This window comes from Vicugna pacos, chromosome 36, assembly GCF_048564905.1.
Source record: "Vicugna pacos chromosome 36, VicPac4, whole genome shotgun sequence".
In the NCBI taxonomy this organism is placed as follows: domain Eukaryota; kingdom Metazoa; phylum Chordata; class Mammalia; order Artiodactyla; family Camelidae; genus Vicugna; species Vicugna pacos.
In genome coordinates this window covers 5,853,320-5,878,958 of record NC_133022.1, presented here as the reverse complement: position 1 = coordinate 5,878,958, position 25,639 = coordinate 5,853,320, and the positions used below count along the sequence as shown (strand labels likewise).

General features: G+C 41.1%; 1 pseudogene; it reads left to right on the top strand.

Moving 5' to 3' along the window:
* The first annotated feature begins 5,258 nt into the window (after nucleotides 1-5,258).
* LOC140691691 (H(+)/Cl(-) exchange transporter 3-like) overlaps nucleotides 5,259-25,639 on the top strand; it is a 41,287-nt pseudogene continuing 20,906 nt past the window's right edge.

Here is a 25,639-nt window from a genome sequence, read left to right as displayed (position 1 = left end):
TGGGCTCCACCATGGCGACTGCCACCAGTGGGAGATCAGGCCTAGTGTGCCACAGCAAAGCCAATGTCTGAGGCTACAGGGCACAGTGGTTACACATATTTAAGAAATCAAAATGATAATTAGTCCATTGGTGGCCTTATTATTGTTATTATTTTTTAGAGTCATATGGCATTTTTCTTTCTTTTCCGTCCACTTCCCTTAGAGTGACAATCTTCAGGTCCATCTGTATTGCTGCAGATGGCATTATTTTCTTCTTTTTGTATGGCTGAGTAGTGTTCCATTGTATATATATACCACATCTTCTTATCCAGTGACCTGTTGATGGACATCTGGGTTGTTTCCATGTCTTGGCAATGGCAAATAGTGCTTCTATGAGCACTGGGGTGCATGTGTCTTTTTGAATTTTATTTCCCTCTGGATATATGCCCAGGAGTGGGATTGCTGGATCACATGGTAGGTCTATTTTCAGTTTCTGAAGGAACCTCCATACTGTCTTCCATCATGGCTGCACCAATCTGCACTCCCACCAGCAGGGTTCGAGGGTTCCCTTTTCTTAACACCCTCTCCAGCATCTGTCATTTGTAGACATCTCAATGGTGGTCATTCTGGCTGGTGTAAGGAGATATGTCATTGCAGTTTTGATCTGCATGTCTCTGACAACTAGCAATGCTGAGCATTTTTTCCTGTGCCTATTGGCCATTTGTAGGGCGGTAGGGTGGCAGGGTGGTAGGGTGGGCCCAGGGTGGGCCCACCCCTTCATTGGGGAATTGCTGGGTCATAGGCTGTGTTTTCCGTAGTGGCATCCAGTTTATACTCAGATGAGCATGTGTGAGCTTCCCTTGCTCCACAGTCACCAAGCACCTGATGTCCCACTTTTCATTTTGTCTGTCTGCTGGCTTTGTGATGGATTCTGATGGAGGTTTTAATTTGCATTTCCTTGGTGGCCAAAGAGATTGGGCATCTTTTCATGCTACCTGGCTATTTGAAAGAATTTTCTAAAGTACTTATTTAAGTCATTTGCTGGTTTTTTGTTTTGTTTTGTTTTTTGTGGTTTTTTGGGTTTTTTTTTCTGTCTGTTGGCATGTCTATCTTAGGGATTTTTACAAGTTATTTTCCATATGCAAGTTTTCAGTTGGTTACACGTTTTGTAAATATTTTTTATTCTGTGGGTTGTGTTTCACTCTCCATCTTACTCTGTTTAGACTGCTATAACAAAAGCACCATAGACTGGGTGGCTTTGACAACAGACGGTGATCTCTCACAGTCCTAGAGGCTGGCAGTCTAAGACCAAGGGACGGGCAGAGTCCATGTCTGGTAAGGAGAGGCTGTTTCTGGGTCATAGTCTGCTGTGTCCTCTAAGGAGTGCCGGCGTTCCTGTTATAAGGGCACTAGTCCCATTCACAAGGGATCCATCCTCGTGACCCAGTCACAAATGTTCTTAATTGTAATGTGGTCCTGTGCATTAATCTTGTTTTATGGTTAATGCTGTTTGTGTCTTGATTAAGAAAACTCCCCCTAGCCTGAGGTCATGAAGATATTTTCCCGTTATTTTGTAAGAGCTTTATTTGCCTTTCACATTCAGGTCTATAATCATCAGAGTGATTTTTGTGTGTCTGTATGGATTAGGGTGTATTTAGGTTTTTTTCCGTGTAGACAGGTGGTTGTCTCAATGCTGGTTACTAAGAAAATAATTTTTTACCCACTATTATAGAGCCACATTTGATATGTATCAAGGGTCATATATAAAGAAGGGTCTATTTCTAGATTCCCTATTCTTTAGTGTTGGTTATTTTTCTAGCTTTATGCCAAGAGCACTCTATTTTAGTCACTATAACTATAAACATTCTCAGTACATAGTAAAGGAAGTCTGTTCATCTTATCTTTAAGAATATCTCGACTATTCCTGGGCCTTTTTAATATTATCATGTAAATTTTAGCAGAGTTTGCCACAAAAAAGTTTGTTGTTTCTTCTTTTTCTTTTTTTTTAATTAAAGTATAGTTAATGTACAATATGGTGTAAGTCCCTGTTGGATTTTTGATTGGCATTTTATTAAGTCTATAGATCAGTTTGAATCTTTCAGTTCGTGAACATGGTATACTTCTCCATATATTTGGGTCTTTTTAAATGTCTTTAGTCTTTCCCATTGACTTTTGTCTTCTTTCTTTTCTAGGTATTTTTTAATGCTATTTTTATTTTAAAATTTAATATTCTATCTGCTGGTATATTTTGAAATTCAATTTTGATTGGTTTTTTAAAAATTCATCTCCTTGTTTAATTCTTACTAATTCTCATGTTTTCTGATGTCTTTAAGGTATAGTCATATCACTGGCAATTAGTGACAGTTTGTTTCTTCCTAACCCTTGTAGCTTTCCACTCCCCGTCCGTCTTTCCTTTACTGCACTGGCTAGGACCCCCAGTAAACTGTTACATGGTGATGGTGATTGCAAGTGTTTTTTTTAAAGGACTGAAAAAACCAAAATGGAACATGCAAACCCTAATCCAGAGAAAATCGAGCCAAATTCTGCATTGAGGTCTGTCTTAACTATGCAGCTCTGGGTTTGGGGTTTTCCTTCTTGGTTTTTGTTTGTTTGTTTGTTTGTTTTTTTACCATATATATTTCATTGTGTATTGCTAAAAGATAATGTTTCTTTTAAAGACTATTACATCTAAAAAATGAATAAATCCTTATAATCACATTTCCCCCAATTGTTTCATTAAAGGGGCTTAAAGGTTGGGCATTAGACGGTGTATATAGTTATACAGTTATAATGATATATTCATCTACTGTGCCTCCCTGATTCCCACACTTCAGAGAGATTGTGATTTATCCAGAATCCCACATCAAGTTGCGGTTAGAATTAAGGGTGCATTTGGAAGTGGAAATACCTTCCTTTCCTGAATTTTAAGCCCTTTTTTGTGCTGCCACTTTAGTGTTTTTGTTCATCGCAGGTTCCATCTTGAGCATCCCACCCCCTCCTCCAGCTGTGCCTAGGAATTCTTGAATTTGTCTTCTTTCTTTAACTGTAATTCAAGTTCTCAGTCTGATAATATCTAATCCGTGTCAAAGTTCTTGAGCCCCACCTTCCAGTTTACCTTGTCCTTTTCTAAAGTGTCCTTTGAAAGCTCTTTATCCTGAGTAATAATTCTTTTACTCTAAGAGAAAGTGGCAGCCATGAACCGCATAAGCATGAGAATTTGTCTGAAATTTTTAAAAAATTTTCAGATTGATTATTACAAAAGTAATCACTTATTTAAAAAGTAAATAAGTAATATATTTGTTTTAAAATTTTCAACAATGTGGAACTATATGAAGTAAAAACCGACTGTACCATGGTCCTGCCCACTTCTACCTCACTCCTTCCTCAGTGGTAACAATTGTTAAGTTTGCACATCTCATTCTAAACTTAACCTTAAATAGATACACCCAATATATTATATATACTTGTATACATACATAGTTTTTTGTTCTTTGAAGATACTCAAAAGGTTTTACTTATGCTACAGAGCTTTTACTTATGCAACAGTCAATGTATTTTACAGGAAAGGTATTCTTCCCCTTGCAGTTAGTGCTGGATAGCTGTCCTTGTCATTTTTCCTGTATGACTCTGTTGTAAATCAGGAAAAACAGGTTAAGAGAGTGCCTACAAATACCAGGAAGACTTGTAGGTAGATTTTCACTTCATATAAAGGCATAAAAGGATGTAAGTAGTATGGAAATTAAATCATTTATAAATGCCATATAGCATGCATTTTTGAAAAGTTTTTGTTTGTTTGTTTGTTTGTTTTTTTAGTGGAAGTACTGGGGATTGAATCCAGGAATTTGTGCATGCTAAGCATGTGCTCTACCACTGAGCTATATCCACTCCCCCCTTAAAAGTCTTAAAATAGAACTTAACCTACCAAAGTACCAAAAAGGACCAAATTTACAATTAGTTTAGCAAAGTTAGCTTGTTTGAAAGTTAGCTTTTCTTGTTAAAAAATATCATCTTCAAGAAAATTTGAGAAATACAGAAAACAGAAAAAAAAAACTACGCATGGTCATATCATAAATGTTAATAGCCAGACTCAGGCAGATTATGGCAGTAAGTAGTCTGGATTTCTTTCTCAGAACCCTTTCCTCCAAATCCCAGGTGGGATTTTATAAGAAGGTCTCTCTGAGGCTCAAACTTATTGCAATATAAAAATTTTATTTAATCTAATTTTTAAAAGATCCCAAATAACTAAAATGTACTAGACAAACTGAATAGAATTTCTCTCTTCTCTTTATTGCCATGAGTCCTCTCTTTCCTTCTCTTGCTCCCAAGTTTCATATAAACGCACTGAATTGGAGTAAACCTTAGGTTTGGCCCGTTCGCTATTTAGGAAAACAAATTTTACCAAGTCCTTTGGCATCGCTTCTAATGAATAGAACATTTTTGTTTTGTGGCCCTGCGGCAACATAGTACTTCAGAAGGAGAATCTCCTAGCCTAGAGGAATCCTCTGAGAGCTGGCCGTAACAATTTGAACTCAGCTTCAATGAGCATCCGCTTTTTTTTTTTTCCCGCTCCTTTTGGAATGACAGTTTGAAACGTTAGAAAAAGTTCATTTCTGAATTTTATAAAATTTCTAGCAAAGAGACAACTGAAGTACCCCTCGAAACACATTTCACCAAGAACCTTTTTAATTTTTTTTTTTGAGCATAACAAAATCTTTGTGAGGTAGGAAAAGCAAGAAGTTAGGAGAGAGGAAAGCCTCCCACCTAGGAAATCTCTCTTTGCGTATTTCCTAACTAGCTACGGTACTTGGCACGGTAAGTGCCTTTCTCCTCCAGCCTGGACGTGTTGCTGGCTCGCTCCTCCAAGGAAGGGAACGAGATGCTGCGGGGTTTAGTAACGGTTCACTTAAAATGGATCCGCAGCGCAAGTCTGCAGTAGCACATTCAGCTAATGAAGAACAGGCTTCTGCATCAAGTCTCTGGATGCCCCTGGTACCTTCTAGTTCTGTCGTTAGGGTTCACCTGACGTTGCTATATAAAAATTAGCACACTGATCCTGTAAAGCCCGCCACCTCGCTAGCGTCGCTCCCATTCTTCCCCTGCTGCTGGGAGCGGGGGGCCTGCCCTGTGCCCGCGCCGCGCTCGCTGCCAGAAGGGGTGGCACTCCCAGCCTGTCGGTCCCCGGACTTAGTCACCGTCGCACGTGTCGCAGGGCGGCGCGGTTGACGGGAGCCGCCTGTCGCCCGGGAACCGGCGCGCGCCGGTGACGTCACGGCGGAGGCTGCGCCGCGCGCCCGTTATGGCGGCTCCTGGGGCTGCGGCGGAGCGGCAGCGAGCTCGCCGCCCCGGCCTCTTCCTGCCCTACGACGGGGGAGGAGACGCCATCCCGCTGCGGGAGCCGCACGAGCGAGGTAAGCGGGCGGCGGTCCCCGTCCCGCCCGTCCCCGGCGCTCCCGCCGTGGCGCCGGTGGTCGCGGCCTCCGGCGTGCGTCCAGGTGCCGCGGGCTCGGCCGCTGCCGGGCACCGCGCAGGCGGCGCGCAGGAGCAGCGCTGCCTGAGTCCTAAAGCGCTCCGGCGGCGGTGACGATGAGCACGCTTCTGTATTAACGCAGTTTCATACACGTTCAAGTGGTTAGCTACAGTGCCTGCCACAGGGCTCTCGTAGGAAGTTACTCGATGAAAACATAGAGGATAATTTTCACACGTCAGAAAAAATAATAGTAGTTTGTGAAAACCAGAAAAGCGCCCAGCATTCATGTAAACCGTTTGGCAGGCACTGCCAAAACTGATTACATGTTAAACTGCCTTTTTTTTTTTCAGTTTTCTTAGACTGATTATTCTAAAAATAGGCTTACAGTTCTAGAAAGATACTTGAACCGCAAGAAAAATCTCTTAGCTAGATGACTTCGTTTATGAGCCACATTAGTTTGAATTTCCTGCATGATGTTGTAAACTCATTTTATGGTTTAATCTGAACTTTAATTTATGAAGAAAATAAGGAAGTCATGATTTTCCTGAGGAAGTCATGATTTTCCTGAGCGTGTTTAGCCTCTTTTATTTAAAATAGGATTTGTATTCTGAGAACACTTTTTTTAAAGCATTAAGTTCCATTAGGTTTAGAAAATGGTAACATACCTAACAAATATTTATCGGTTGCACTGTGTCTACCAGACCAGACAGTATTAGGCTCTGAACAGTGGCAACATTATTTATATATGTCCTGTAGTATTCTGTTGCTAGTAAAAGCTTGATTTTCAGATTTTGAGAAAAAATATATGACGATCATGTTACGTATGTTGTGCTTTCTGTTAGTTACCTTCTAGTAAAATACATTTATGTATATATAAATTATTCTGGTGCATTTGGGGAAATATCTAAAAGCACAAAGAAATTAAAATTTAATAGTCTTAGCACCCAGAATTGTTGGGTTTGTTAGTTTTTCCAGTTCAAATGTGTTCCTAAGCTCTCCTTTTTCCTCTGTTCCCATGATTCCTTTTTTTGGTAAGGCTTTCTTTAAACAGGAAGCTACGTGAATGAATGGTGACCGTTAAAATGTCGCAGTATTTGTTAATCAGTAATTAAACTGTGTTTTCTCTGAGCTATTATAACATTTGTTTGTTGATTTATAATAAACCAGAAGACCTGGGCTTGGGACGTTTAAATTCCTAGTGTTAAATTTGACCATCTTGGACAGAATGTATATATGGACCCCACCTCTGCATGGGAAAGAAGTCATAGCTTATATGAGAGTAGGCATGGTTACTGGTATGGTTATTACTAAAATATAAGCTCTTTATTTCTGTTATATTTTCATAAATAGTCCTTCAGGAATTTTGCTCAAGGTGGAAATCAGTCCCACTCTTGGCAGCCTAAGCAGATTCCTTATCCTTTGATGAGCACTTACTCAGTTAGCAGAAGCCAGTGTTATTTGAAAGTAACATTGTGTCTTTGTAGTGCAGACCAAGCTGGGAATTAGGCTCACTTGACTCTACTGTAGTATGCTCGTATCTATGGATTCGAGGTTATTTGTTATCCATAGTTTATGACCTTTTGTGGCCATGGGTCAAAACAAAGGAACTGGAGATGTGGAGACGGGCAGCTAACATAAATAAAGAAGAGGAGTCAGCTTCCCTGTGAGGACAGAATTAGAATGACTAGAAACATCTCTTGGGGCTGATCAAGAGTGAGGAGGCAGATAATCAAAGTATAAAATTGTAAAGCATAGCAGCAAAGTAAACACGACTCTTTAGTGAATCCCTGAGTGCTGGAGTTAGGGATTACCTTTGTGGAGCAAACTAAATTTGATGCCACTTGTCACAGTGAGATGGTAAGTGATGAAGGTTCCTATTTAAGTGAGTAATAGTAACACTGGAAATGCACGGAGATTAGAATTTGTTAATATATTGCTGGTAGATCAGAAATTAAGGTGACATTTTAGAAATTATTATCTTTTGGGGTATATTTCCTGTACAGAAAGTTAAGTTCTTTCATAAAATGTCTCTTACAATTTTATCAGGGAAAATAACCTTTGGTTTATTTAGATTTTAAGTTTTATGCTCTTTCTTCCCTGTTAATGACGTTTAGGTAGCTTGGAGGTTGAATGACTCTAACAGACCCTTAGAGTGGTTTGATTTGGGGGACCTTCAGCATCATTTAAATATTTCTTGTTTCATTGGAAGTGTTTATTGAGCTCCTGCATCTGAAAGCTACTATCGGGTGCTGTGGAGAACCCATGGTGGTAGTAATAGTGAAATTAACAACAGCTAGTACTTAGACGCTGTTGTGAGTGCTTTATGTGTAGGAATTCATTTATGTGTAACAAGACATTAATCCTCGTCACAGATCGTGAAGTAGGAACTGTTACAGTCCCCATTTTTGAGCCTTATCCAAGTTGGCGGAGTTTGCACGTGCACATGGGGATTTGATGGGCATCCCTGGTGGAGAGGGTAGCAGTGCACGTGCTCTGGTGGGAGGGAGTGCCTAGTGTGCTGTTCACTGGTCTGCGCCTCAGTAGAAGGGGTGCTTCAGGAGGGAAGAGGCCTGACCCTAGAGGACCTTGAAGGCCAGGCTTGTAGCAGTCTCAAACCACAGCAAGTGTGGCTTTCCTTTTGAAACAAAGTTTGAGGTCTTATTTTTTGTACATTTCTACCTGAAATCATTTCTTGACATTCATTAGCATAGAGATCTATTTAAGTAAAGCTTTTTTCTTCCTGCTATAATAGATGAATTTGTTCATTTTTATTCCCTCCTAAAAGTATCAGTAGTTAGCACTTTTTGCACATTATTTGGAAATCTAGGTGTTAGATGATATTCTTATAGCCACAGAAGCAATCCTATAGGTTCTTTGTAAAATGATTTTGGGATTCAGGTCCTTATTATACTTTTAGTCAACTACAAAACTGAGCCTCTTCTTACAAATTATTTCATCTAAAGTGTCTATAAATTAAAAAGACAAATAGAGATTATTTGAGATCAGAAACTCTTTGTATTCTAAAATAGTATAAAACAAAACTGTGTTTAAGTTTACTTTGGCCACAGTATATGGATTTAAAATCTTCTGTAAAATGTGGTTCATATACTGCCTGTTGTTCTATTTTCTAAAAATAACTGGCACTCTTAGTATGATTAATTTTATACCATCTCATAGCTTGCTGTGGTTAAAAATGCTTTGTGTTTCAAAGTATCAAAACATGAGCAGATCTCCTGCCACGTAGATTAGATTTGGGATTTTGCCTGTTTTCCCAGCACTGGAGTCTCTGTTTTGTGCTGATATGAGGCCACAGGAGACTGGTGGCTTCAATTGTATTTTAAAGTTTTGTTTCTGTTTTTCAATAGACATGTTTAATTTGTAGTTTTTTGCAGTTCTTTACAACCTTAATTAGATCAAAATGGATTTGCTTTAGTTTATCAATTTATTCCTGCCTCCATTTAAAAGAGCAAGTTTCATGAGTCTTCTAATTTATGTGATTTACAAATCACTTTACATGCAGAGGTCCTAAACAAACATGGAACTTGTTTTCAGTTATGCTGATGTCTTAATGTCCGCTTTATCACCCTAGCCTACGGATACGGCCTTTTATTTTCAAGTGTTGATAGAATGGAGAAGGAGACAGTGAATTGGGTAATTCAGCATCGCCACTTACTGATTGTGTATCCTCTGTCAACTTTGGGATTTTGATGTCAAGCAGGACTCTGTGGGCTTCCCCCCAACCCCTGCCTCTTGTTTGTAGAACACCTGAAGTCTCCCAGGCCTCCCTGAGTCATAGAAGAGCAGACTCCAGCAGCTGATAGGACAAGCCTGCAGGCACTAGGGGAATGACGATTCTGAACACCTGTCTCATTGATTAACTGAGATTACTCCCCCATTTCCCTTTAAAACTTTCATGGCTCAACAGAATCTTTGGAGATGGTTTATTGGGGGGGCATACTGGGTCCACCAGGTTGCAGGCATTCTAACTAAAAGCAACTTCCCTTTTTGTTACCAAAGCTGTTGCCCCCAGGGTCATACCCCTGCCCCTCCCTGGACTACAAACCAGTTACTATTATCTAAGTCTCAGGAGGCAGCTTCAGAAAGAAGACACAGAACCTGTTAGAACCAAGATGGCAGAGGATCTGGCTTCCAGTGGACCTTGGGCCTCCTTATATGCTCGTGGTAATGTGTTAAAGACATATCCACCAGTGCCACAACAGTTGGCTGTTGCCATGACAACAACCAGAAAGGCCCATACAAGGGCTGACTGGCTCCATCACACCCAGAAGGAGGACATGATGGCAGAAACCTCCCATAAAAGTCCACATGGCCCGACCCAGGTGGAGCTGTCTCCACCGGCCAGCTTGGCTGCCGTCTCCCCACTCAAGCGCCTTTTCCTCACTTAAGCACTTTTCTTCCCTTCTCCCTTCTCCAGCACTTTCCTTCCATTTCCTCGTTTCCTCGGTTGAGAAAGAAAGCAGCTTTTGCTGTGTCCCTCTGCTTCAGCTGTGAATTCTTTCCAGATGGCAGGGAAGATCCCACCTTTTGTGGGGTCTCCATCCTAAGGAGGAGTCTTCTGCTGCTGACAGTTGGCTTTACCTTCCAAGTCTTTGCAGTTTAAATAGACAGCAGTTAAATGTGACTGGGGGTGGTGGGATGAATTTAAAGAGCAAATGCTCCATTACCTTCGTTTATCCAGCAGACGTGTAGTTGGCCACCTGCTGAGTACAGGCTCTGTGTTACCCTGTTCATCTTTCATTTGGCCATTTGCTGACATTCTGGAACTTCCACTATCAGCTTACCACGTTCACTTTCCCCTCCCTCACCAGGGTGACCATTTCTTACCAGTAAGGTGGCCGAGGGAAGGGAAAAACACACTGGGGACTAGACTTCCGGCTCCAAATGTATGGTTGAAACTGGGTTGTCAGGGAATATGTAGAATTTTAGATTTCTGCCTGCCTTCTTTCATAACTTTTTTTTAAAAAGTATGTTTTGTGTGTGTGTGATAGGTTAGTCATCTGTCTGTAAGCTTAAGTGGCAGGGATCACTGCTGTCACATCTTTTGGGATTGACCCCGGAGGTAACAAGTAGCAGTCTCAGAAGACAAATAAATACCTACTTTTGCATGTAGAACTACTGTTTGGATGTTCCTCTTTGAGAAGAGGCATAGACTGCTGAAGGTGTGTGATGGTGAAATTTACTAATGGATTCATTCAGTTTTAAGTGTAACAGTTTAGTATTTTTTTTTCAGATCAGTTCAGCAAATATATGTTGAGGACTAGTGGGTGGGAATATAAAAGCTTTTATTTATGGGGAAAGCAGGTAATTTCACTAACGTCTATATTTCTGTAGTTATGTTTGTCGAATTACAGGTTTCATCATGTTTGGTTGTGACCAGTATTTTAAAAAAGAAAGGAAGGAAGGAAATAGGAAGTGGAAATATCAGAATATATGCCAGATATTAAATATGCTAAACTTTGGTTTTACTCACGTGTGTATCTGTACACTGTGTCAGTGGGAAATGTTTCTTGCTCTGTGGGCCACAGTCAAAGAGTCTGAAAATCAGTTTCTAAGTATATACCTGGAGGGACACTTGGGTCGGTGTCGTGTGCCAGAGATGAGTCTGGAACTACCTGAGGACAGGAAGAGGGCGTGTTCTGTCCTAGACCTCTGCTGAGGCACGGGGTGTGAGGCCGGTACCAGAGCAGTGCTGGTGACAGCTGTTGCAGCAGAAGGCGATCTGGAGCCAGAGGCAGAGGGGTCTCTGATGGCGGCTGGGCTGTCCTGATAGTCTGAGTGCTACGTGCCTCCTGGGAGGAGGTAGCACCTGACAGTTCCTAACCTGCTTGGAAAGAGGCTTGTCCACGTGTCCTAAAACCTGCCAGCAGATAAACCATAGAATTATTTTTAGGCAGTATTTTAGGCCGTATAGCGTGTAGTGGTAAGAAGTATCTCTGGAATCAGAGTGCTTGAGTTTGGATCCCTGTTCCACTGCTTACTAGCTGTGTGGCCTTGGGCATGTCTCGTAACTCTCTGGGTCTCATCTTTCTAGTTGATAGAATGGAGATCTTAATATCTGTCTCCTGGGTGTTTGCGGGGGTTAAATGAGCTAATACATGTGAAGTGCTGAGAACCACACGTAGCACACCGTGCACGCTCAGGGCGTGTTAGCTGTTTTATCGTCACAACACAGCACCTGGCCGCTAGGTGGGAAAGGTTGGTTTGATTCTGATGTCATCTGGTTTACTATGTGTGTTCTTCTGCCACCTGTGCTTGTTTTATCTACACCCAGGATCACAAGGATTTACTCCTCTTTTTAGGCATTACAGCCTCAGCCCTTCCATGGAGGTCTGTGACCTGTGTAGAGTTAATTTTCATGTATGGTGTGAGGTAGGTAGAGTCTGACTTCGTTCTTCTACATGTAGGGAGCCAATTGTCCCAGCATCGTTTGTTGAAAAGGCTGTTATTTACCCATTGGTGAAAATATTTCTTTAAATAATCACGTAAAATTTAATTCTCCTACAGATAATTTTTAAAATTTTTGTTTAGATTATAGATATTAATAAACAATAAATCTGTGTTTACATGGGTATGCATGAAATTTACAAAGTTTTGTGTCTAGGGAAAAAATAAACAAGGCAAAAAGTCCTCTTATCAATGAAGTTATTTTTGCAAGAAGGCTGCAGGCCAGTTACAGCTCATTGACTGGACAGTTTTCCCTCCTGGCTGAGGTGTTTTAGTGTTAGTCATGCTTGAACTGTGAGGTATTGTTGTGATATTTACATTATAGAATGTCCACTTTGTGGAAAGATTGGTCACTGAACATGCATTCTAGAAATTTGTTTTTCTGTCCATACCAGGCTTGATTATCTGTTAAAAATCTACAGAATTTTTGCTCAGTATGCAGTTGTAGGCGAACCCAGAGCTTAAATTTGTGAAACACTTTTTTCTCCTCTTTGTCATATTATTATTCTTTTGCTTAAGATTAATACCATGTGAGTAATGAAATACAGCTTGATGAAATTCTAAATGCCAAAATATTTGAGCAGAAGCGATAACTTGCGTTTATTGATCTCCTATTTGTCGACATTATTAACAGATGTTTTACCTCCGGTCCACGCCCCACGCTCTGGAAGCAGGCGAGAAGACCCAGGCGCCTGTAAGAGGTTACTGAGTGGTCTGTGCTGCGCCTGCAGCCGGGCACGCGGTGCAGCTGGAACGTGACTCTGGGCTTTCTGACCTCAGAGTGTGCTAAGGTCGCAGAATCTCTCTACCAGGCCACTCTGGAAAGAAAGTGATCTTTACTCTTTTCTAGATGCTGTTTTCAGCCATTAGATAGTAGAAGGGTGGTCGCTGGCAGCTGGCGGTCAGACCTCCAGAAAAGTTTTTGTCTTAATTTTGGGTGCTGCTACTTTCAGATCTCACTCTTACAGTCCGAGGTCTAGGGATCTAGGTAACGGGAATTGTCCTGTGTCCTTTAAAGTTCAGTCCTTAAGATTAATAGACTTACCCTGTCTTTGTATCACTCTACTCGAGGCTTGCATATCCAGGAGACGGAGTTTGATGAGCGCACCCTGGGTGGCGTGCTGTTTCCTTAGCTGGGGAGGGGAAGATGCTCTGGTTGACATCCTGCATTCAGTGTTCGCTAGAAGTTTTCAAAAAATAATTGGCTTGTTTCAGAAAGATGGGGAAAGGGTTACCAGGTGGGCAGAAGCAGCATTCATTGTTTAAAATTGTAACCCTTTCTGTATTAATTCCTATTCTCACTGCTTCTCTGAGTGATCAGGAAGGACAGATTGCAGCCTACATTGCAGTTCAGTTGACTTCTGCCTGCACAGTTATAGAATTGGTCCCCGTATTGGCACGGTGGCTCTGGGAACCTCCCTTCCACCTACCCCAGTTGATTCAAGACCCTCTTCTGCTCTGATCGAGGCAATACTGATAGTGGCAGGGGAAAATCCAGATCCCAGCTTTGCCACACGAGCGTTTTGTGAATGGCTCAGCATTTATGGTAGTTTCTTTGTGGGTAAACAAAAGACGACACACATCAGTTTAAACCATCAGACTTGTAGAAGAGAAGTTTGGGAATTTTGCTCTTCTCTTAGAAGCCACAAAATAGAACAGGTTTCATTTTTACAGTGTTTGTGTATACCATCAACCTTGTGTTCTGTATCAACTAGTACATTTTCATTTAAATGACACACTTTTAGGTGTTTATTTTTGGCATGAGGACTGTATTACTGCCACAGAATATGAAGATGTAATCTAATCACTTATGCTAAAATCACCTATTTGAAAAATTATGTACCAGCTTTGCTGAGTTTTTAGGGCTTTAGAAAAATTCTAAATGCCTTTTTGCTTATACATACATCTTTATTGTAAGGTACATATACCTTATAGATGCTTAATATTTAAAGACGACTTTGTCCAAAGTTACTTAGGTGGGTAGGACTAGAATCTGGGCGGTTGGTAGCAGTCTGTTTCTGTTTTGTGAATAAGTTCATTTGTGTCATTTTTTTTAGATTCCACTTGTAAGTGATATCATATGATACTTGTCTTTCTCCGTCTGACTTACTTCACTTAGTATGATAATGTCCATCCATGTTGCTGCAAATAGCATTATTTCATTCTTTTTTATGGCTGAGTAATATTCCATCGTGTATATATACACCACAGCTTCTTTATCTAGTCATCTATCAGTGGACATTTAGGTTGCTTCCATGTCTTGACTGTTGTGAACAGTGCTGCTGTGAACATTGGGGTGCATGTATCTTTCTGAATTGGGGTTTTCTTTAGATATACGCCCAGGAGTGGGATTCCTAGATCATATGTTGGGCTACATCCTTTTTAACTGCTGCATTGTATTCCATTGCACAGATGTCCATCATTCATTTAATTATCAATGAATGGGACATTTCTGTTGGTTTGACTTTTGCAGTATACAAATAAAGTTTCAGTGAAAACTTTTAAGTCTTTGTGCACTTGTAGAATTGATTCCTATAAGTGGAAACTTTATATTTTAATAGATATTTCCAAATTGTCCTTCCATATGGTTGCATCAGTCTTTACTTCCACTAGCAGTGGAACACTCAAGTTTGCTAATTTTCACTCTTGGGTTAGGGTGAATGTTTCTTAGCTAGCCTGGTTTTTGTCCTTCAAACTCTTTCCTAATGGTGTAATATAAACTGTCTTTCACAGTCAGTATTCATATCACATACATGTTTCTTTTTTCAGAAATAGGTATAAACATATCTAACATCAAATATTTAGCTGTAATTATTGTGAAATCGTAGCATGATGGTTTCAAATTACAACTTAAAATTTACATTCTTAAAGAAGTTTTCTTAGACTAATCCCACCTAGTTATAGATACTTCAGTCTTAAGATTTCCTTATCACAAATTAAACATAGGTAGTGCAACTAAAATTGACTTTCTAGTGCTTTGATGTTAGAACTTGGTTTTAAAGTATATTTTGTATTTGGAATCCCCAACTTGTACCTTAAACTCAGGGATGATATTTTTGTTACCTTTGTATCTCCTGTAGTATCGAGAAAAGTGCCACTTACGTAGAAAGTTCTTGATAAGTGTCTTCAGGTGACTTTGGCTTGTGCTGTGGAGACTGCAGGTCTGGGGTCGAGCCACACCTTGCTCTCACGTGTTTCGTAAATAAAGTGTGGTGATTGAAACAGCCGTATCCGTTCATTTATGTGTTGTCCGTGACCTCTTCAGTGCTTCTGTGGCAGAGTTGAGTCGTTATGACTGTACGGCCTCCAAAATCTCACGTGCTTACGCCCCGGCTCCTTTGCCGACCGCTCTTTCAGATCATAAGCGCTTTAGCCTTCATTGTGCTTGCTTTCAAGAGCACTGGGAAGGTGTCCTGCCCCTGTGCATAATTTATGGATTTATGCAGGTTTAAGTGCTGAAAAATTCTGGAGGTGTGCTTGCTGGGTTGGAGGGCATCTGTGTAGCTTTGCCTTCCCAAAGAGGTTATACCATTTTATATTGGAACTAATGATTTTTGTGGCAGGGGCCCTTTTCTGCATAACTTTGCCAACTCAGTGCACTAGCCAACTGTTTTTATCTTTACTAATCTGATAGAAGAAAATGAAATTATAGATTTGATCTGTGTTTCTTTTTTTTTTAATGCACTTCTACTTTTTATTTTATTTTTGGGGGGAGAATAATTAGGTTTGTTTGTTTATTTTTTAATGGAGGTACTGGGGATTGAACCCAGGACCTTGTGCATGCTAAGCACACACTCTACCACTGGGCTGTACCCTCCCCTCTCTCTGTTTCATTTTTTTGTGTTAGATTGACCATCTTTCCAAGTTTAAGAGCCATTTTCATTTCTTTATTGTGAATTGTCTTTCAGTCTCCTTCCTTGTAGCTTCAAGTCTGTTACACTCTTATAAGGTATATAGTGGACACTTGTCAAAGATTTCTGTAACTTTGGTGAGGGGACCAGCTGATTGAGGAGCTGATTCAGAGGAGGATGCATGAGGCTCCTGGACACTGGTAGTGCATGGGAGGAAGAACTTTGTTACAGGTCGGAGTTAAACAGCAGAACCAGCACTGCAGCTGGGGATTTTCTTTTCTACTAGACAAAAATCATTTACATTCTACCAGATGACAGTCATAACTTTCGATTTGTCAATCTTCTGTAAGTCATTATCTAACTAACTTTGCAGAGTCTGTGCCATAATCAATAGCAAATAGTAAGTTCAGCAGAGTTCCCGCCCCCAGAGCTTACAATGACTGTTAGGCAGGTGTGTTTGATTCTCCAGCAAGAGTTTGAAAGGATAGGCCATAGTCTTTCTGCTTTATTTCCATTTTCTTAATGCTTTCCTTCCTCTACTTTATTGCAGGTATTTCAAGTGATACTGTTTCTTTATGAATCACTAATGAGCTGCTAAGAAGGTTGCACAGTTCACCATTGTCTCTCATAAAACAGGCTCCTTGTTCCTATTTTGCCCCGTAGGGACTCATTACACCGTGACCAACGGAGGCAGCATCAGTGGCTCCACGCACTTGCTGGACCTCTTGGATGAGCCGATCCCGGGTGTCTGCACATATCATGACTTCCACACCATCGACTGGGTTTGGGAGAAGTGTAAGGGCCGAGAGAGGCACAGCAGGTGAGCATTTCCAGGAGCTTTTAAAGTACAGTGCATAATTAGATCATTTCATAATGACTTTCTGCCAGTGACCTCAGCTTGCCAAAATTCGTTACACATTATAAGTAGATGTAAGTAAATTTCTTTGTTTTATAAATAATACTTTTTTTCTCTATGTGACTTTTTTTTAGAAGTTTTTTTTTTTAATATCCCCTGTCTTTCTGGAAAGGATTTGAAGTAGCTTAGAATTGAAGTGTCATGAGACAAAATAGGGAGGGAGGGGAACCGTGGCATGTGAGCTGGGGGAGGATCAGGCCAAGGTCCAACCTGGAGGTCAGCATAGTGCTTGGCTTGGAGCAGCGCGGAGGCTGCGGCCCTGGTTCCAGCTGTTAGAGAAGGAGGCTTTTGTGGCGTGGGGTTTGCTTCCTCTAACCTGCTTCCGTGGTTTTAAATTCTGAGTATGTCTCCAATTAAGTCCTTTGTAGGGCATGTTGAATGTCGTAGTGAATCACTAACCAAAAGAAGAGTAGCTTTCACTAAAAACTACAACTTAGGTGCTGTGTTTTGTTGTTGATGGAGGCTTACAAAAACAAATTTTGAAAGGGGAAAAGTAATTCTTGAAAATAAAATTCTAAATTCCAAAAGACTGTTTACAAATTTAAGCTCTGAAATTTACTTGTAAATAACTACTTGTGCAAATTAGTCATAACCTTTCATATTAATGTACACGTGTATGAAACCTGAAATTGAAATTAGATTATATTGTTTACAAAAGGTACTGCTTCTGAGATTCAGCAGTCAATATTTACCTTTTCTGGAAACATTTTAAATAGTTATAACTGAAAATGGGACGTAATACATGCAGTCAGTGTTCTAAGACCAGTAGTTCTCAAACCTTCTCATCTCAGGTCCTCTTGAAACTCTAGACGATTGTTGAGGATGCCTGAGCTTTTGTTTATGTGGTTATATTAATATGTATTTACCATATTAGATACTAAAACTGAGAAATGTAAAAGAATATTAATTCATTTAAAAAATAACTGACAAACCCATTACATTTTAGCATAATAAACATTTTTATGAGGAGGGAGGGTATAGCTCAGAAGCAGAGTGTGTGCTTAGCATGCACAAGGTCCTGGGTTCAGTTCTCGGCATCACCATTAAAAATAAATGATAAACTAATTCCCCCCAATAATACTATATAAAGAGAATGAAATTATTAAAAAAAAGTTTTATGAAAATAACTACATTTTCCAAAATACAGAATATTTAATGAGGGAATAACATTGTGTTACATTTTTATAATCTCATTCATTATCGTCTGGTTTATTTAAAACTGCTGGGTTCTCGTCTATGAAGAGAATCCAGCCTCACACAACGTGTGGTTAGAAAAGCCGTGAGTGTTTTAAAAACCTTTTCAGATCTTTGTGGATATTCTCTTCTGACCCTGCACCACGCTGACAGGTGGTAGTTTCTTAAAGATTAGTTGCAGTGTGTGATGTGAGACTGAATCAGGGAACTTTTTGTCTTCTGTTACATTAAAGTCCCTTGAACTTTGGTGGATGATTTTGTAGCCATGGGAGCCACTGTCAGCCCAGCGTGCCTGAATCAGACACCGCACGCCCCGTGTCTTGTGTGATTGGTAGGTGAGCGCATTTGTTCTTGGAAGGATGAAACTTGAGAGTCATGGGAACATCAGGGAGGATCTGACTGTGTTCTAAAGTGAGGGTGGCAGAGGATCCGTAAGACACCGTGTTCAGAAAATTTTAGTGAAAATTGAAACTAAAAGAAACCACAGCATGTTGCTTTTTTCTCTGATTGTGTAAGTAGTCCACGGCCCTGGAAAACACTGCAAGTAACGTCACCATACGTGAAGCAGTCAGTGAGCGTCCCAGCTCTTCACATCCGTCATCTCTCTCCCTAGGGAGGTCAGATGCCATTTTCAGCACTTTAATGTGTGCTTGTATAAGCCTAAACCCTTGGGAAGCTGGGAAGTTCTACATGGAACTGTTCTTACTGTTGTTCTTAAAACGTCGAATTAAAAGAAAAAACTGTCTCAGTGCTTGTTCCTGCCTATCCTGTAGTCCTTCTACCCCAGGTTACTTGGAGGCAGGTCAACATTGTATCATTTCAAATATTTATTTCAGTATCTTGAGCAATGCTGTAATCTAATTCTATTCCTATTTTATTTACTAGCTTGACTATTTCCATAGAGAGAGCCTTTCCCTCACCCGATAGTGGGGTACCCTCAGGTTTGAATTGTACAGGAAGGAGGGAGGAAGTGTGAAACCACGCGGCTCCCAAGCAGCCACCAGGCGGGCCCGGCAGGGTCTTGTTTCTGCGTCTTCAAGCACTCGTGCGCTTGAACACATTTGAGGCGGGGTACGCAGCACAGCTTGTCCTTCGTGATGCCCACAGTGTTCCAGCTTTGACTGCGGGAAGCTTGTTTGGGTTGGTGCCGTGTCCTTTGACATGGCTTAGTGGACTTTGATATATTCTGGGGAAGACTCAACCTGCCTGGTTCCTGCACCAAACCTGGACTCAGCTCTTCCTACCAGGAGACTTGATGTGGTTTGTGGACCCCCTCGCTCTCGAGTTCTGAGGTTCTTGCTACAGATGCAGGTCTCTGGGTGGGTGCTTGTCTCGTTTGCAGGTGTAGCAGCTGTTTGACACTGATTCTGCCCCAGACTCTCCTGTCCCATTGTTTAGTTTAGAAAGTGCTGTAACATGTGTAGTAACTGAGATGGTTGTTAGATTCTAGAATTGTGGCTTCTATTCATAGTCTGAAAAATGAAACGTAAACATTTCCAATTTCAGATCAACAGCAAAAAGAAAGAATGAGCGTGGGAGATAATGAAGAGCTTGTGTGACGCGTGGTCAGGGTGGCTCGTGGTGACACTAACAGGGCTGGCTGGCATCAGGTAAAGGAAGTTTTTAATGCAATTCTTTTTTGTTTAACAGGACAGTAAGTAGTTCTCCCTTCCTAACTGCAGTTTTTTCAAGTACTTGTGGATTTTTAAAAGCATGTGTTTTGTTTCTTCAACACACCTTCTTAAACATAAGCCTAAGAGGCAGGAGGCTCCAGACTCCCAGTCTTGGCCATGTCCCTTTCGTGTCCGGCCAGCTCGGTTGCTCTTTCTCGCTGTTTCTTTACCTGTAAGGTCAGTGATTTGGACCAGATGATCAGTGCAAAGTACCTTCAGTGTGAACAGCATAATAAATAGCTAGTGCATGCTGGGTGCTTCCCAGGCCTCACGCAGTGCTCCAGAGCTCTCCGTGCATGTAAAACTCATGGCGGTCCCCTGGGCTCAGTCTGGCAGCAAGGGGACTGTGCACGAAGAGGGTGCGTGACCAGACTGAGGTCGTGGGGCTGGAGGGACCCATGCTCTGACCTCCGAGCTGCAGGGCGCCGGCCAAGGCTCTTTGTGGGGGACGTGATGGCAGGTGAAGGTCTGAAAACACACTTGAAGCTTTGACAGTGTTCATGACCTTCAGCTCCACCAGAGGAGATGACGTGCAGAAGAACTCAAGGGAAGTGAAATCTTTGCGGCGAGTAGAGAAGCACTGGGGTCGTGATGGCCACCACCTGTCTGACCCATTGGTCTTTTCACATGAGAAGGACCTAGATTTTGACCACAGATCTGTGTATTCTTGTATTGTTCGTAAAATGATCTTGGTATATTTGGCTTTCTGTTAGAAGAAGAAAACTGATCATCTGTCACAATAAGGCATTACTGCCGTGAGTTCCACGAGTTATTTCTAATGGACATTACGTTTTCATGAGACTGACATCATCTGTCAATCTGTGTATTGGGTTTCTGAAACACACTAGTAAAAACTCTGACTTCACCAGCAGAGTTGAGACCTTCCTGCCAGGTGGCTGTCTTTGGAAGATGTTTTAGTATCTTTCAGACACCGGTTTAAAATAACCATGAATTTGAATGATGTAATTGGTTTTAATTTCAAACAAAGAAATAACAATTTTAAAGATGAGTTATTTACAGTTTTAACAAAGTAATATATAAATAAACTTATTTATAACAAAGATTAGGAATTCTTAAATTTGTAGTGCTCCCTTCACAGCCCTTTATTCATAGGGGGCCCCCAGCTTTCTTGAACCCCTTTAACCTGGTCGTTCTTGACTCCCTGCAAAGGGCCTGACCCCTGCGTCCGCCCCCTCTCCCCAGGGGCGCTGGCTGGGCTGATAGGCATCGCTGCTGACTGGATGACCCACCTCAAGGAAAGCGTGTGCCTCAGCGCGCCGTGGTACAGCCACGAGCAGTGCTGCTGGGGGTCCAACGAGACGGCGTTCAAGGAGAGGGGCAGGTGTCTGCAGTGGGCGGCGTGGGCCGAGCTGGGCATCGGCCAGGCGGAGGTGAGGCGCGCTCTGGCTCCAAGTGCATTGGTCATTGACACAGGGAAGTGAGTCCCCAGTGCACGCAGTTACAGAATTCATCACGTGTGAGATGCCTGCAGCTGCACTACAGAATAAAGAGGAAGACGTGTGTTGGGATAGAACGGAAAATATGCGAGTACAGGGCAGCAAGTGAAATACGTGCATGTGCTCCCAGAAGCGCCTGCTAGCTAACCGCGCGCTCCCAGGTCTGCTGCGTTATGGTATAAGATGTATTTCCTGTCTTGGAAAAGATGTGCGGGAGGGTTCCGTGCACTCACAGAAAGTCCACGTGGAGTCAGCTCATTGCAGCTGGGTCATGTACTGCATCATGGTTGTTCGGGAAGTGTGAATTACCAGAAGTTTTAGTTAATGTAGCCTCCTAGCTGGAGATACCTGGCAGAAACCCCTGGGTTTGTCTTCGTGGCACTGCAGTATTTAGATGGCTGTCTTCCTACTGTTGATGTTCTATAGGGAAGAACAATTTGAGGCTAGAATATTATATAATATAAATATAGTTGTATGATCTGATATGGATATGTGTTTAAAATTTTCTCACAGCTGAATTTTAGAGCCAAAAAGAATGTACCTCCTGCTGGTGAGATGGGCAGTTGCTGTTTCCCACTCCATCTTCAGCAGAACTGCAGCAACACGAAGGCTGAGAGTGACAGTATCTGGACAGTGGTTTGTGGGTGGGTAGGGATTGAAGTGAGGTGAGAGTCTTGGCAACAAGGCTTTAGGAATCAGGAAAAAGCTAAGAGAAATATTAAGTAGATTGTTTCCTTGGTATGATAACAAATATGCTTTTGGATTCCACGTAACTATTTCGTTCTAATAAAGCTTTCATTATCGTGGGAGTGACCGGGAGCCTTTCACAGGTTTTACCCGAGCTGCTTAGGTGGCAGGTGCTTGTGTGAGCGGTGCCAGTCCATGAAGTTCATCGTGTTGCTCTCCAGGGTCCTGGTTCGTATATCATGAACTACATAATGTATGTCTTCTGGGCCTTGAGTTTCACCTTCCTCACCGTCTCCCTGGTAAAGGTGTTTGCTCCGTATGCCTGAGGCTCTGGGATTCCAGGGGTAAGCTGTGCAGTGTTCAGTGTCATTAACATTGAGTAATTGTGACACTTGCTTCTTGCCTGTGGGGTAAAAGGTAGTGGCTTTTCTTGGGGAGTGATTTGTCTGGAATATGAAAAAGAAAATTTTAAAAATGTAAGCTGATGGTAGACATTGCTGAAAGAAATTCTTCCCCATTTCTGTGGAGGTTGATTTTTTTTTGTCACCACTAATTCAGCATATGACTATATAAATATCCCAAGAGACTCAGTTAAACACCAAGAACCTGCAAAATACCTTGCAGCCTAAAGTTCTTTGATGAATGAGTTGATATTTTGCTCTTAGGAACTGAGTTTGAACACATTCATCCTCTTTTTGTAACTATCTTTTAATTAGATAAGTTAATAATCCTTGAAATTGGCAGATAATATTTATAACTGGTTTATACTTTAAAATAAATGATCATAGTGGTCAGTAGTACAAAATTTTGGATTTTGTTTTTTATTGATAGTAACTTAAGGTATTTAGGATTAACTATGATGTGAACTCATTTCTTGTCTTCTTTTTATTTTTCTGTCTTAAACAAGTTACTAGCTTTTTCTAGTGCATGTCTGTTAAAAACAATTTTAGTGATTTTTAAGGCTATATTAAGACTGTCTTTTTTTAAGTTTAATGAGGAGCAATAGCATGTAGGATTTAGCAGTTGTCACTCATCCTTCTTGATGTAGGAAAATATTACACATAATTACAATATTCTGAGAAGGCATAATATCTTTATTTCTGACACAGAATGTCTAAAATGTATCAAACTATATTATGTTTCTACAACAGAAATATTCAGATTTAATTTTTCCGGGTTCTGTAATTATGTCCCTTGTGTTAAACCCTGTATCCCCTTAACATGGCCTGGCATTTTAGTTTTGTTCATGAGATAGGGTCGCCTTCTCTCCTTGCTTGGGGAGAGGATTAGAGTACCATGCAGACTTGTTCTATACAGTGTAGTTGTTCAAGCTTCTGAAAAATGCATTATGAGTTGTTCCATCTGTGCCAGAATTTGCAAGATGAATAAGACAAGAGAATAACTTAAGTTCTTATGTTTCTCAAAGGAAATTAAGCTGCCTTGATCCTTCCTTTGTAGATTACAACTATCCTGAGTGGATTCATTATCAGAGGTTACTTGGGAAAATGGACTTTAATGATTAAAACCATCACGTTAGTTAGTACTGGCTGTGGCCTCAGGTATGAGTTTAGGAAAAGAAGGATCCCTGGTGCATGTTGCCCTTTGCTACGGAAATTCTTTTCCTGCCTCTTTCCAAAGTACAGCACAAACGAAGCTAAGGAAAGGGAGGTAAGTGTCTTGGCAGATAAATATCTGTTACATAGACATACATCAGCAAAGAATTTCCTAGTGTAAAGATCATGGATAAATTCTTCTTGGATAAATTCTGTATTCAGGTTTAAAGTTTAATTTGAGAATTGTTTGTGCTTCTTTTTTCTTCTTTAAGTCATCTAGCATCTTTCTGCAGTCCGTCCCCAGTGCTGCTCATTTGCTCCTGTATTTTAGGAAAGTTTTAGACAGACGGCTGGTGTCCATTTGTCACAGTTGAGTTTCACAGAAGTCTTTCCCTTTGCTTCTGCTCTGCCTCACGCCTCCCCTGCTCTGAAGTGTGAGGTGTGCCACTGGTTCGCTCCTGCTTCTCCCAGACTGAGAAGTCTCACCCACTGTTTCCCCCCGCCCCCTCCTCCTCCTTCACCAGCTCTGTGTGTGTGTGTGTGTGTGTGTTCAGAACCATACCTAAAACTGTCCTGGCTCTAACGTGGCATGTTGGTGGCTAAGGCGGCCCTCTGGCATGTGTCTACCTGGTTCAGTTCCTTTACTTGCTATTGTACCTTGACATTTTGGGGGTAAAAGATTTTAATTTTTATTTATTTATTGTAAGCACAAAAAATAATTTATCAGAAAATATAGAAGTTAAATTTGTCTAGATTTTAATGCACACACTGTGATGATTAGTAATGTTTATGACATTAACTTTATTCTGGTGCCTTGGTATGTAAATGACTAGACTTTACATGTTAGTTGGAAGCATTTAGGCTTCATATTTCACTTTCTTCTTCTGCCCACTTAACATTTTTAAATTAAATGGTTGTTAGATACTTATGAAATGGATTGAAAGTGTGTGAGTTATAGGTATGTGGATGTCGGCTTGATTGTAAAATTCTATTGTGTTAAATGTAGAATCCGAGGATTCAGTTAAATGTGTTGTCTGCAGTTCTGAGGGAAAGAAACAATATTAAGTTACCTTTGTTCTCCTGGCTCTCCCAGAGGAGCACTCCCAGTGTGCCCTCTCCAGCCAGGTGCAATTTAATTCCAACAAGGCTTCGTTCATTTTTAATTTACCAAACAGCAGCCTGACTGTGGAGTTCATGCTCTTAACATTTACAATTTAATTTTATTTATTTCCAGTTTCTCTTTCAGAGATGTAAAAATTCACCATTTGATGAAATGCTTTGGTAGCCTCAAATATTTACTGGAGTAAAGCAGTCATAGGAATAAAGACTCTTAGAAAAGTCATGGTAAATAGATGCCCAGTGAATTTTTGTGTGTATTTGGCGTCCCACTGGTGGGAGGTGGGCAGCTGCCCGTGGTGGATGAGGGAGCTGGAGCCAGGACCCGGGGTGCTGGGTCTTTCTTCCTGTGACTGGCTCGGAGGGCTTTTGGGTGGTGGGACTGTGCCCGGGCGTGGCAGTGGTTCCTCATTCAGGTGAGGCTTTTCCGTGCTTGAGATAGCGGTCTCTTCAGAGGACTGGGGTGCTGATAATGTAGGGAACTCAGGAGGTTTCAGGTCCCCTGTATATTTTACTAGGGTTAGGAGTAGAGTAATTATTAGCGATGGAGTGGTTAGCTCTGGAAACTGAAGAACTGATACCCTCTTTAAAAATAAACATATCCCCTCCCCGCCCCAGTTATGCTCTCTCCACGGTCTTCACAAGTAAACATCTTGATGTGTCTGCGTCCATTGCCTTTTCTTCTTTCCATCTTATTTACGTTGGTGTATCTCCCACCGATGTTTAACTGAATATTGAATACATGAATGACCTTTCAATTAAAGCAGAGGAGGAAAAATAATCTTATGAAAAGAAGTATTTACCTTTGGGTCAGGGGGGAAAAGGGAGACATGCGAGTCAAATTCAGAAGCAGCGTTTTGAGAGTTTGAGTGACACGCGGAGTGTGGCCTGGTGCACGTGAGTCTGTCAGCACTTGTGAAATAGGCCACGTCCTCTTTCAGGTGCTGTCCGCTGCCTCGGCTGCAGGTGTTTCTGTAGCTTTTGGTGCACGGATCAGAGTTCTTTTTAGCCTGGAGGAGGTAAATTAAACCAGCAATTAAAATTCTGTGTAGTACTGTTACAGACGTCCTGTGGCACACTTTCCAGTGTTACAGCTCGTGTCATAGACACAGACTTTGTTTTTAAGTTTTCAGATTTGTTTTCTTAGTTATTTTTCACTCATTTTTACATAAAAAGTAATATATATGTTCTTTACTTGAGAGAAGTTTTTTAAACTATTATTGATATATAAGTGTCAGTATTTATTTAAAGTTTATCATTGTTGACATAATTAAAAGTAGG